Genomic DNA, 10,078 nt, shown 5'->3' with positions numbered 1-10,078 from the left:
ACGGATTTTCCTACACCAAGATATAAGCATTTTATTGAGACTGGTCAGGGACATCCGAAAATCTGAAATTTCAATTTTTCACTTGTGAAAACTCCTTTTTCTCTTTTAACACCAAAATGTTTTTATTCAAACCATCCATACATTTCTTATAGAACTCCAAAATAACATATTCCAGGCATTTCCATCCATCATGATTCAAGGAAAAATTACAAACCAAGCTAAGATTCCAACTCAACCTTTGACTATCACATAAGAAATTCCAGCAACTAATATACTTTAGATCAAATTTTCCTTTGGTTTAAACCTGGTGTTAGGTACCCAAATTCAGCATTTAACACTTAGCTAGCTAGTAAAAATTTCCACTTCAAAACCAGATTCATTCAGCAACTAAATCATCCAGAAATATCCAGAAATTTGTCCATCAGCCACGGATGAACATGCATGAAGAGACGTTCTCTTTTCATTTTATTTTATGGGTTAAAACATGCTTTTAAACTCTCAACTCCCTCATGCAATTACTTAGCTAGAAAATAAACATTTCCAGTTTAGAAATCGAGTTCAAACAACAACCATTAACATCAAAATTTTCTAAAAATTTTCCTGCTTGGCTCGGATGAACATGCATGGGCAGATTTGCACTTTGATTTTATTTTTCTGGTTTAAACTAACTAATTAGCTGCATGCAGAGCCTAATTAACTTGTTATTAACTATCTAATTATGGTTATAAGCTCAAACTACAACATTAAACCAAATCAGGCTGCAAAAATCAAGCTAAGCTCTCGGCAGTTTCCATACTAGCACATAACAGAAATTCTTTTCTTAAAAATCTCATCCGTATGCCTAACCCCCACATGCAAGTTCTTAGATGACTTAACCTTATTGTTATTAGTTGGTTAAACACTTAATTGAGCTCAGATTATCGCAGGAAGTCAGAAATAAAACTACAATCCCAAGCCAGCTCCTCGGCAGAAATTTTTAACCACAACAGAAATTTTTCTCTGCTTTAACCACATCATCCGAATGCACAAATCAACATGCATGGTCTTAATCTTCAAGTTTTCACTCAGCTAATGACACTTAGGTGTTCAGATTGCCACGGATAACAAAAATGGAGTTGCAATATCACTTCAGTTTCTCGGCAGCAACATTTTAACCGAACAGAAATTTTTCTAATGGTTTGATTTCAACATCCGACTGCACAATCCTTACATGCAAGCTCAGATATAGCTTCCTCTACTAGTAATCAACCTAATTGGTCCGGAAATTACCTCAGATAACAGCTAATCTCGCACACGAAAATTCCAGAATTTTCCTTCCTTGCTCTCGGCTTCAAGTGCAGTCGGTTGTCCTGGTTCCTGAGTTGCGGCTGAGAATTGGTTGCAGCTGGTGGATTTGAGTTCGGTTGGTTGGAGTTGGTGGAGATGGGGGCGCAGAATGGTGAAGTTTCACTGAAAATTTCTCCCTGGTTTTACTCCAGTTCACGGCAGAATCCAGAAAATTTTTGCAGCTCACGTTCCCTCCTCCCTTGCTCTCGGATGCAGCTCACCAGGTAACCCTCTCTCTCTCTCGTATACTCTCGGTCTAGGCAGAGGAAGAGGTGAGGGGTGGTTGTAGAGAGGAAGTGCCGTGGTTGCGGTGGAGTTGTGCAGAGGAGATGGAATTGGTGAAGAGGCGGTATCTGGTATTAAGAAGGAAGGAAATGGTTTGCGGTAAGTGCTATGAGAAAGGATTGAGTGATATTAAGAGTATTGTGGTGCCGTGGTTTAAGATGTGAAATGGAGGTAATGGTATAAGGTGCCGCGGTTTTAGGAGCAGAGGTTTCGTGTATTAGAATCGATTGCGTATAGAATTGGTGATAGTTGCGGTAATTGAACTTGCGGTCAGAGGATTGGTTTGGTTTGCATGGAATGGTAAGGGCATTTTAGTCTTTTCACTTTGCTCCCTAACCTCAACTTAATTTCTCAATTCTAACTTAATTCTAAAAATTATCCCCAAGCGTGATTTAAACGCCTAATTATACCCTAATATACCTAAACCATTTTTATCGAATAATTATCGATTAAACTTGAATATTAAGGTTCCTAGTAATTCTTATATTATTTAGCGATTAAATTAGTTCTTAGAATTTCCAATTATTGTTTCTCAAGGAATAGAGTTAGTCTAACTCGAAATTTATTGATTTAGTAATATAAAGTCAAGTGAAATAATAATTTAATCCAAGGGTGTCAATTTGTACAAAAAAAATTATTTTTACGCACTTATTGTGAAAACAACAAAAGATAAGGATATATTTATCGAAATTTTCACGCCTTAAGTATGTTTAGTATATTAGTACTATCTTTATCTAAAATTCATTGGTTTTCATCTTAACGCGGAAATTCTTATTAACATTTAACATTAGCAACTAATTGGAATAAATCATAGGAACTTAAATAACTTATTTTAAGATAGTAAGTCTATCGACTCAAGTATCATTAATTTATCATAAAGGAATTTAAGCGTTCTAAGACTTTATGTTAAGGCAAAAATCAATCTAACCCTAAAGATTTTAATTTAGTCTAATCAAACCAAGAAATTTCACAACTTAGGAAAATTATATTATTTTTCACATAAACCTATTTTTACGTACTTAATTGCGAACAAGTAAAAGTAATGCTGGAAATTATTAAAGAATAAAAGAAATGCAAATGAAATATGCACTAGCTTATATATCCATTTTCAGGGTTCTCACAGATCTCACCAAAAACCATTAACATGTTGGTCTTGGTGCAAGTCTCGCAATAAACTTTGTTGTCAGGATCTTGTTCAAGGAAGGCATCAAGCACTGCATCAAATATCTAATCATAGATCTTGTCTAGTTGTCCCTCATTTATAGATTTAGAGGTGAACAAGAAGGTATCCATCCTTTAAACCTTGAAAAAAGACGAACCCAACAGCAAAGGTGAGACAAGAGAGATTTGGTTGGACCTCTTCTAGGCACGCCTCAAATGCTTGCAAGGAAGAAGAACCATTGGGAAAAATGAAAAAAATTGGGTTCTTTTCGGTTCTAGCGGTTTTCAGTCAAACTCAAGTTTTGATCGGGTTTGGCTGATTCTTTAACTAGCGATTTTTTTAGGAGACTCGGACCGGATGTCTGGTCGATTCTGGATTCAATCGGTTAGTTCGATCCAAGTTTAAAGACACTGCAATTTGATACAAAACAAAGTGACAAAAGTAACAAAACCAATTTCTCACGTTAACTAGACCGAAACATCAAAACTTAAATACATAAACCTTGAAACGATAACTTAAATAGAAGCAAATTTAATTAAAGATATTTTGCTTAATAATTAGTTGTCTTGACTATAAATAAGCTAATACTAATTACTTATTTCATGGATAATTTTTAGCAAATTAAACTTAGCCTTTTCAAGTTTAGAGTTTTGAATGTATAAAGTTAGATAACTATGAACAAGTGCTACTACATCAGGCCATTTACTTGGACTAGATATAGCATTGTTTGTTACCCATAATCTAAACTATATCCAGAACTTTTGGTTCCACTAACTTTATGTACTTCTTGTGCATATGGAACTCTTGAAAAACTAATGCTATTATTGATACACACTACATAACTCTACACACACACAACAACTTCCCCTGACCCTTCCATCTTTTTTTTTTTTTTCGGCACAGGGGGTGTCCGGGTCAATCCTTACGGGGCCCGACTAATCCCCCTGCGCTCCGGGAGAGAAGGCCCCACTCCATACCGCTTCCACCTTTCTCTCGATCCCTTATTTTTCAACTTCACACACTAGCACACACTACACATACTTACACACAAGCTCTCTCTCTCTCTCTCTCTCTTTCTCGACTCACACACACAACATACACGAATTCTCAACAAATAAAAGAGGAAAGAAGAAAAGGTAGGAAAGGAAAATTTCCCAAAAAAAAAAGAAGAAGAAAAAGAAAGCAGGAAAGACTCATTTCACTTCGTCGATCTTCACTAGAAATCACTATTGCCGAATATCAAAAGCATTGTAAAGCCCTCCTTCCCTTTCCTTATCTTTTGACTCCGGGTGATGATGTCCGAAACTATGAGGTTTACATGACTATTTCTCCTCTCCTTAATGATTCCCATTTCTTGTGATCTTTGTCTTAGCAAATTTTTCCCGTTTCTTAGAAAATTTTTCCATTGTATAGCTTATGTGATGTCTTGGTTATGATTTCTTTTTGCTGCTAAAAAATTTGGAAAAGATTTTAATTCAATTTGGACCGAATAGGAGCATTTTGTTCTAAGCCTTTAAATTATTTGATAAGATGCCTCTATGAAACTTTGAATCAAAGAATGAAGTAAAATCTTTGTGTGTATGGTTAGTCAATTTATAATGATTTTTGTGATGAAAAATGGTATCACAAAGGATTGTTTTGTTGTAATTTTCATGAATTTTGGTGGTGTTGTTCACGTCTAAAAACAGGTGACTGGCTGTTTCCGAAGCATTTCAAACCTTTTCTTTCATTTTTTGAGAAAATTAAGCCCTAAAACATGATCTACTTGAAAATGGAGTCTGAGATCATGTTTTGGTAAATTTTGGTGACAAGAAGGATTACCGACAACCTGAGGCGGTCCGGAGGCGGCGCTGCCACCAGCGTCAACCATGATCACCGGCAGAGAAGTTGCATGTGGCCGAAGGAGAGGAAGAAGAAGAAGAAAAAAAGGAATAAAGAAAAAGAAATAAAGAGGAAAAGGAAGTAAAAGAGTGGACTTGTTTCTTTTAATTTGTTTGGGCTGATTTTTTTGTTTTTTTGGTCGGGCTGTTTCTTTTCTTGGTTGGGCTTGTGTTGGGTTTTGGATGATAAATTAGAGATGCTTGCTATTTTAGGCATGTTTGTTTTACATGAAATAATTAACATTTTTTCTTTCGGGCCAAAGTAGTGTGACTCAAACACTAAGAATGTCCCAAAGTTGTTTCTTTGTATATTCTTATAATCAGAAATTTATTTTTGCAATTTGACCCCTAAACTTTTGAATAATTTTATTATGGTCCGAAATTTTTAGATTTCTTTTATTTAGCCCTTAATTTAATTTTATTTTAGCCCCTAAATTTTATCATTATTTAATTTTGATCCTTAATATTTTCAAAAATATATCTTGACCTTAAAAACTTTATAATTTTTTGCAATTTAATCCTTGATAGTTTTTTATTTCTCAATTATAATTATTTTCTTTCTTTAATTGTTAATATGTTTTTCTTACATACATTTAAATTGTAATTTTGAGTGTTTTAAGTTCATTTGCATCTTAGGCATGATGATGTAAATTTAGTACATTTTATGAGTTCTTTTAAAGTATTTTCAATTAAATTGGTGTCTTAATCTTTTTTGTTGAATTTTGAACGTAAATCTTCCCTCATTATAGTCCACTACTTCAAAAGGGAGGTAACCATATTACCCTTTAAATTCCAATTATATATTTTTATGTAGTCTTATGTGTCTATATGTTTCATATGTTTTCTTTTATTATTTATTTTAAAATTTTACCCATTTTTATGTTGATTAAATTAAGTTTTATAATTATTTGGGGGCACTTAAATACCCAAGATGTAATAGATAGGTTATATCTCCTTTTGCAAAAATGTAATTAGATACACAAATGTAATAGATAGATTATATAGGTTTATTTTCTTGTACTTCCGTTTTAAATTGTAGTTAGGTTTCCCATTGTAATAGATAGATTTTGTATATTTGTATTTTATGTGCTTATGTGTTTTAACGGTTTTCCTTGGGATTTTGCATCTGAATATTATGTCTATGTGCTATATACTCTATATGATCCAATATGTTTATTTATTTTAATCTATATTTTATATGTTTTAATCTATATTTATTTTAATGATGAATGTATGATGTCACCATATTAGTGTAACGCTAGTTGTAATTTTTTCCTCCATTTTTATATTAATCCAATGCTAATGAGGATTTATAAAAATGGGTTAATCCAATATTAGAACCTTGAGTTATCCATGCGTTAGATTCATTTTTTATATGTTATTCATTGTGTTTTCATGCATTTTTTCCTATTTTAGGTTATTTTTCTTATTTGCATGATATTGTTTCTTATATCATTCCCTTATCGCTATATGTATGAACCATATCATTTTAAATTTGTATTTCACTTAGAAAATTAGAAAGATAAGTTAGTTTATTTGCTTACTTCGGTTAGAAGAGTCATCTTTCAGATATAGGAAATATGTAAGTATAACATTTTAACTTTACCATGCTACTACCCTCTATAAGAAGGAAAATTGTATCACGAGTTTTTGTTCCACGTATCCAACATGTTACATTTTTTTCTCTTTGGTCATGCATATTGATATGTGTGTGTGTGTGTGTGTGTGTATTATAAGTTTTTTTTTTTATCTCATTTTGTCATACTTGTGACACCTTCAAGAGATTATTTTTGGGTCTCCCAATTAATACGATTAGTACCAACTAGACCTTAAAGGGATATTTTGTCCCTCCCAATATCCCTTTTAGATTTAGGGGCCTGTTTAGCAAATGAGCTTTTGCCCAATTTTGTCTCATACCAGTTTTTAACAACTTTAGTTACAGTAATCTCAAAAAAAATTTTAAAATTTTTAAACTGCACACTTGAAAATACCCAAAACACAAAAAAAAAAAAATCCCTTCCTCTTTTATTCTTTCACCTAAACCCACTACCACCGCTGTCGCCAACTAACACCAGTTCCAACGCCGGCCACCTCTTTCGGCGTCGGTGCCGACCACTTCTTTTTTTTTCAACAATTTTTTATCACATCCCCATTTGGCCTTGAAAGAAGTGCTGCACGTATGACTATTTATTCCAAATCAATGGAAGGATCATACAAGGAAGGAACAAAATAAATGTTGTTTTTTCTTATTGCTGTTGTTCTATTATTCTCTAACATGTCCAATTCTTTTGACTCCAAACTATCTGGAAGTCTCCAACTGAAAAAAAATGTCTTTGCCGCTGCTTGGTTCTTGTAGGAAGAGAGAGGTTGCGGGGGAGAGGAAGAAGAGGGGGAAAGAGAGGGGAAGAGAGGGGGAGAGAGAAAAAAGCAAAAAATAAAAAAGTTTTCTGTCGCTACTTGGTTTCGACAGGGAGGAAAAGGTTGCAGGAAAGGGAGAGAAGAGGGAGAGGGAAGGAAGGGGGAGAGAGAAAAAAGCAAAAAAAAAAAAAAGTTTCTACTGCTGCTTGGTTCTAGTAAGGAGGGAGAGGTGGCGGGGGAGGGAGAGGAGGAAAAAATTGTTTGTGCCGCTGCTTGGCTTCGGCAAGGAGGGAGAGAGAGAGTGGGAGGGGGAAGTGAGAAGAAGAAGAGAGGAAAGAAAAGAAAAAAGAAAGAAAGAAAAAGAAAAAGAAAAAGAAAGAGAAAGAGAGAAAAAAAAAAGAAGTTTTTCACCTTAAAAATTTTTCCTACAACTTCTACAGTAAACTTCAATAAAGTTTTAAACAAATATCGAAAAAATTCATTTGCCAAATGGGGCCTGGATTTTACATTCATTTATAAATATTTGAATGCGATAAGTTTGAGGGTTAGATTAAGAAAATTTTGACTAAATCTCACTACTAATTTTGGTTAGGTTGAAAAGGTGATTCAAATTTGAGCTGATCGAATCTTTGTCTTCCTTTTATTCAACTGTGACTCCCGAATATTTTTCTCATGTTTTCAAAGACTCGGAATCTTTTTAAAAAAGGTTTTTTATTTTATTTATTTTCTAAAACTTTTCTAGGGACTTGGTGTATTTAAATTTAATATCAAGTAGCGACTCCCCTTTATTCTAAAAATCCCTTGGGCCAAACTGTCGCATTATTTTGGTCACATTTTAGGCATTTTTCCTTTATTTTTTTAAAATCAAAAATCCATTTTTCATTAAACATTTCTTCTTATTTCGAAAAATGGGGTGCGACATCTCCTCCTCCGCCAGCACCCCACTTGTCCACCATTCCTAGTCCCCTTCTATATCATTGCCAACCAACCCCTCTTTCTACCTCGCCAATCCAATATTTCACAAATATTCTAGCAAAAAACAAGTATAAAAACTCAGTCTTCATTAGTTCAATATTTCACAAATATTCTAGCAAAATCCCATCAACGCTATCAAACTTCTCTAAATATCAAAGTAACATTTGGCTAAAAATGATGAGTCTTGCAACAAACAACGTAATTGCTATCTTTAACTCTGGGAACCTTTGAGATTTTTGTCGGAGAGCAACAACAAAAATAAGAACCAAGTTGTCCCGTAAATGATAGACTATGTATTTTCTATTGACAATATGAATCAGCCATCATAAAATGCTATGCTTCGAGTAGGCTTTTATTGAATCGGTCACTATTTAGAGCCATCCAAAAATGACAACTAATCCTGCCACTTCCTCCCCAACAACCACACTCTTTTTCTTTCTCTCTTTTCTCATCTTTTCGTCTACCCCCATTTCTCTTTCCCCCTTCCTCAACCTGTGACCATATCTAGTTGAGACTTGGTTATGACTCAATCTGATTGCTGGCTGAGGGAAAGGAAGGCAAAAAATGGGAGAGATGGAGAGAGGGATATGAGGAGGAAGGGAGAAATAAGGGAGGGAGTGGTTGTTAGGAGAAAGGATAAGAAGAGAGACATGATGGAGGCTAGCGGGAGTTGGGTAAGAGGGGTAGATGAAGAAGAAAGGACAGAGGGTTAAAGAAAGAAATAGGAAGGGTAGCGGTACTAGAAATGGCAGAAAAGAAGGATATGATGATAGACAGTGAAGAGTGGTAGTAGAAGAGGCAGGGTGGTAGGAGTAGAAGGGGAGGGTAGGTGGCGGAAGTTGTGGAGCAAGGAAGAAGATGGTGAAGGAAAGAAAAAAGAGAAATTAGTTGATAAAAAAAATATTTTTAGAAAGAAATTTAATTTCTTTGGAAAATTAATCATTTTTTGTTGCTCATATTTGCACAAAAAGCGAGTGTATTGCACTCTTTGGATGATTTCTATCAAGTTTCAAATAAGTTCAAAATAGAAGGTGGTTATGTGAGTTTTTAAATACTGAGGGGGTATCGTGATCGAACTCTAAATCATAAGGAGGTTTTTTGTATTTTATTCTTATAATTTTTTTGGGCAAATTATCCATTTGGCCCTTGAACTTTTAGTTTAGATAAAATTAAGCCCCTTAACTATTTTTAGCCAATTTTTAGCCCTCAAACTTGTAAAATTGGGCACCCGTGACCCTTTTAGCTAGTTTATCCGATTTTGCAATCGGAAAGCCAATTCACACAAATGGCAGTATGCTTTGAAGAAGGGCATTTTTGTCCGCATATTCTAAACAAAAAGGGAACAACTCCTCCTTCTTCCTTTTTCCTAACTTTACCCAATCGCTAACTTATTCAATAAATAAATTGCAGAAGGAAGAGAGAGAAGTCTGCAAAGAAACAAGAAAAAGGGAAAAAGGTAAAGTCAAGTGAATGGAAGAAAAAAATGCGCAAATATCACAACCCTCTGTTTCCTATTTGTCCTTGCAGTAAAGTCACGAAGATGATTACTTCTTGGACTGATAGAAATCCAGGGAGATGGTACGCCGTTTGCTCAGAAGAAGTTGGTGGTTGTGGGTATTGGAATTGGATTGACGACGAGATGTGCCGTCATTCTATTGAGTTGATACCAGGCCTTCTAAGGAGAATCAATGCAACAGAAAAGTAAAAAGAGGAATTTGAAACTGCAGTAGTAAGATCCGAGGCAAAAACTGTCAAGTTGAAGGCAAAATTAAGAGAAACAAAGAAGTAGCTACGGTGGCAGAAATGGTTGAATAAGTTCCTTGTAAGGGTTCTTGTGGTAAGTTGGTTGGTTGCTATAATCATGATGCTTACAGAGAAAAAAAGAGGTGGAGTCTCTCCTGGGATGCTGCAAATTGAGGATAAATGTAATGAGATCATGCAAATTGAAGATGATACACGAAGGGCAGTGTGTAATTGTGACATATAGCCATCGGCACTGCTAGTTTTGAGAAAAATGGATGGAGCAAATGGATGTATGGTGTATGGTGCAGAGGGTTAGGGAGAAATGTATTGTATTCTTTAGCTTTACAAG

The sequence above is a fragment of the Coffea arabica genome, chromosome 8e, assembly GCF_036785885.1.
Source record: "Coffea arabica cultivar ET-39 chromosome 8e, Coffea Arabica ET-39 HiFi, whole genome shotgun sequence".
Lineage (NCBI taxonomy): Eukaryota > Viridiplantae > Streptophyta > Magnoliopsida > Gentianales > Rubiaceae > Coffea > Coffea arabica.
Note: the sequence above shows the minus strand (reverse complement) of the source record.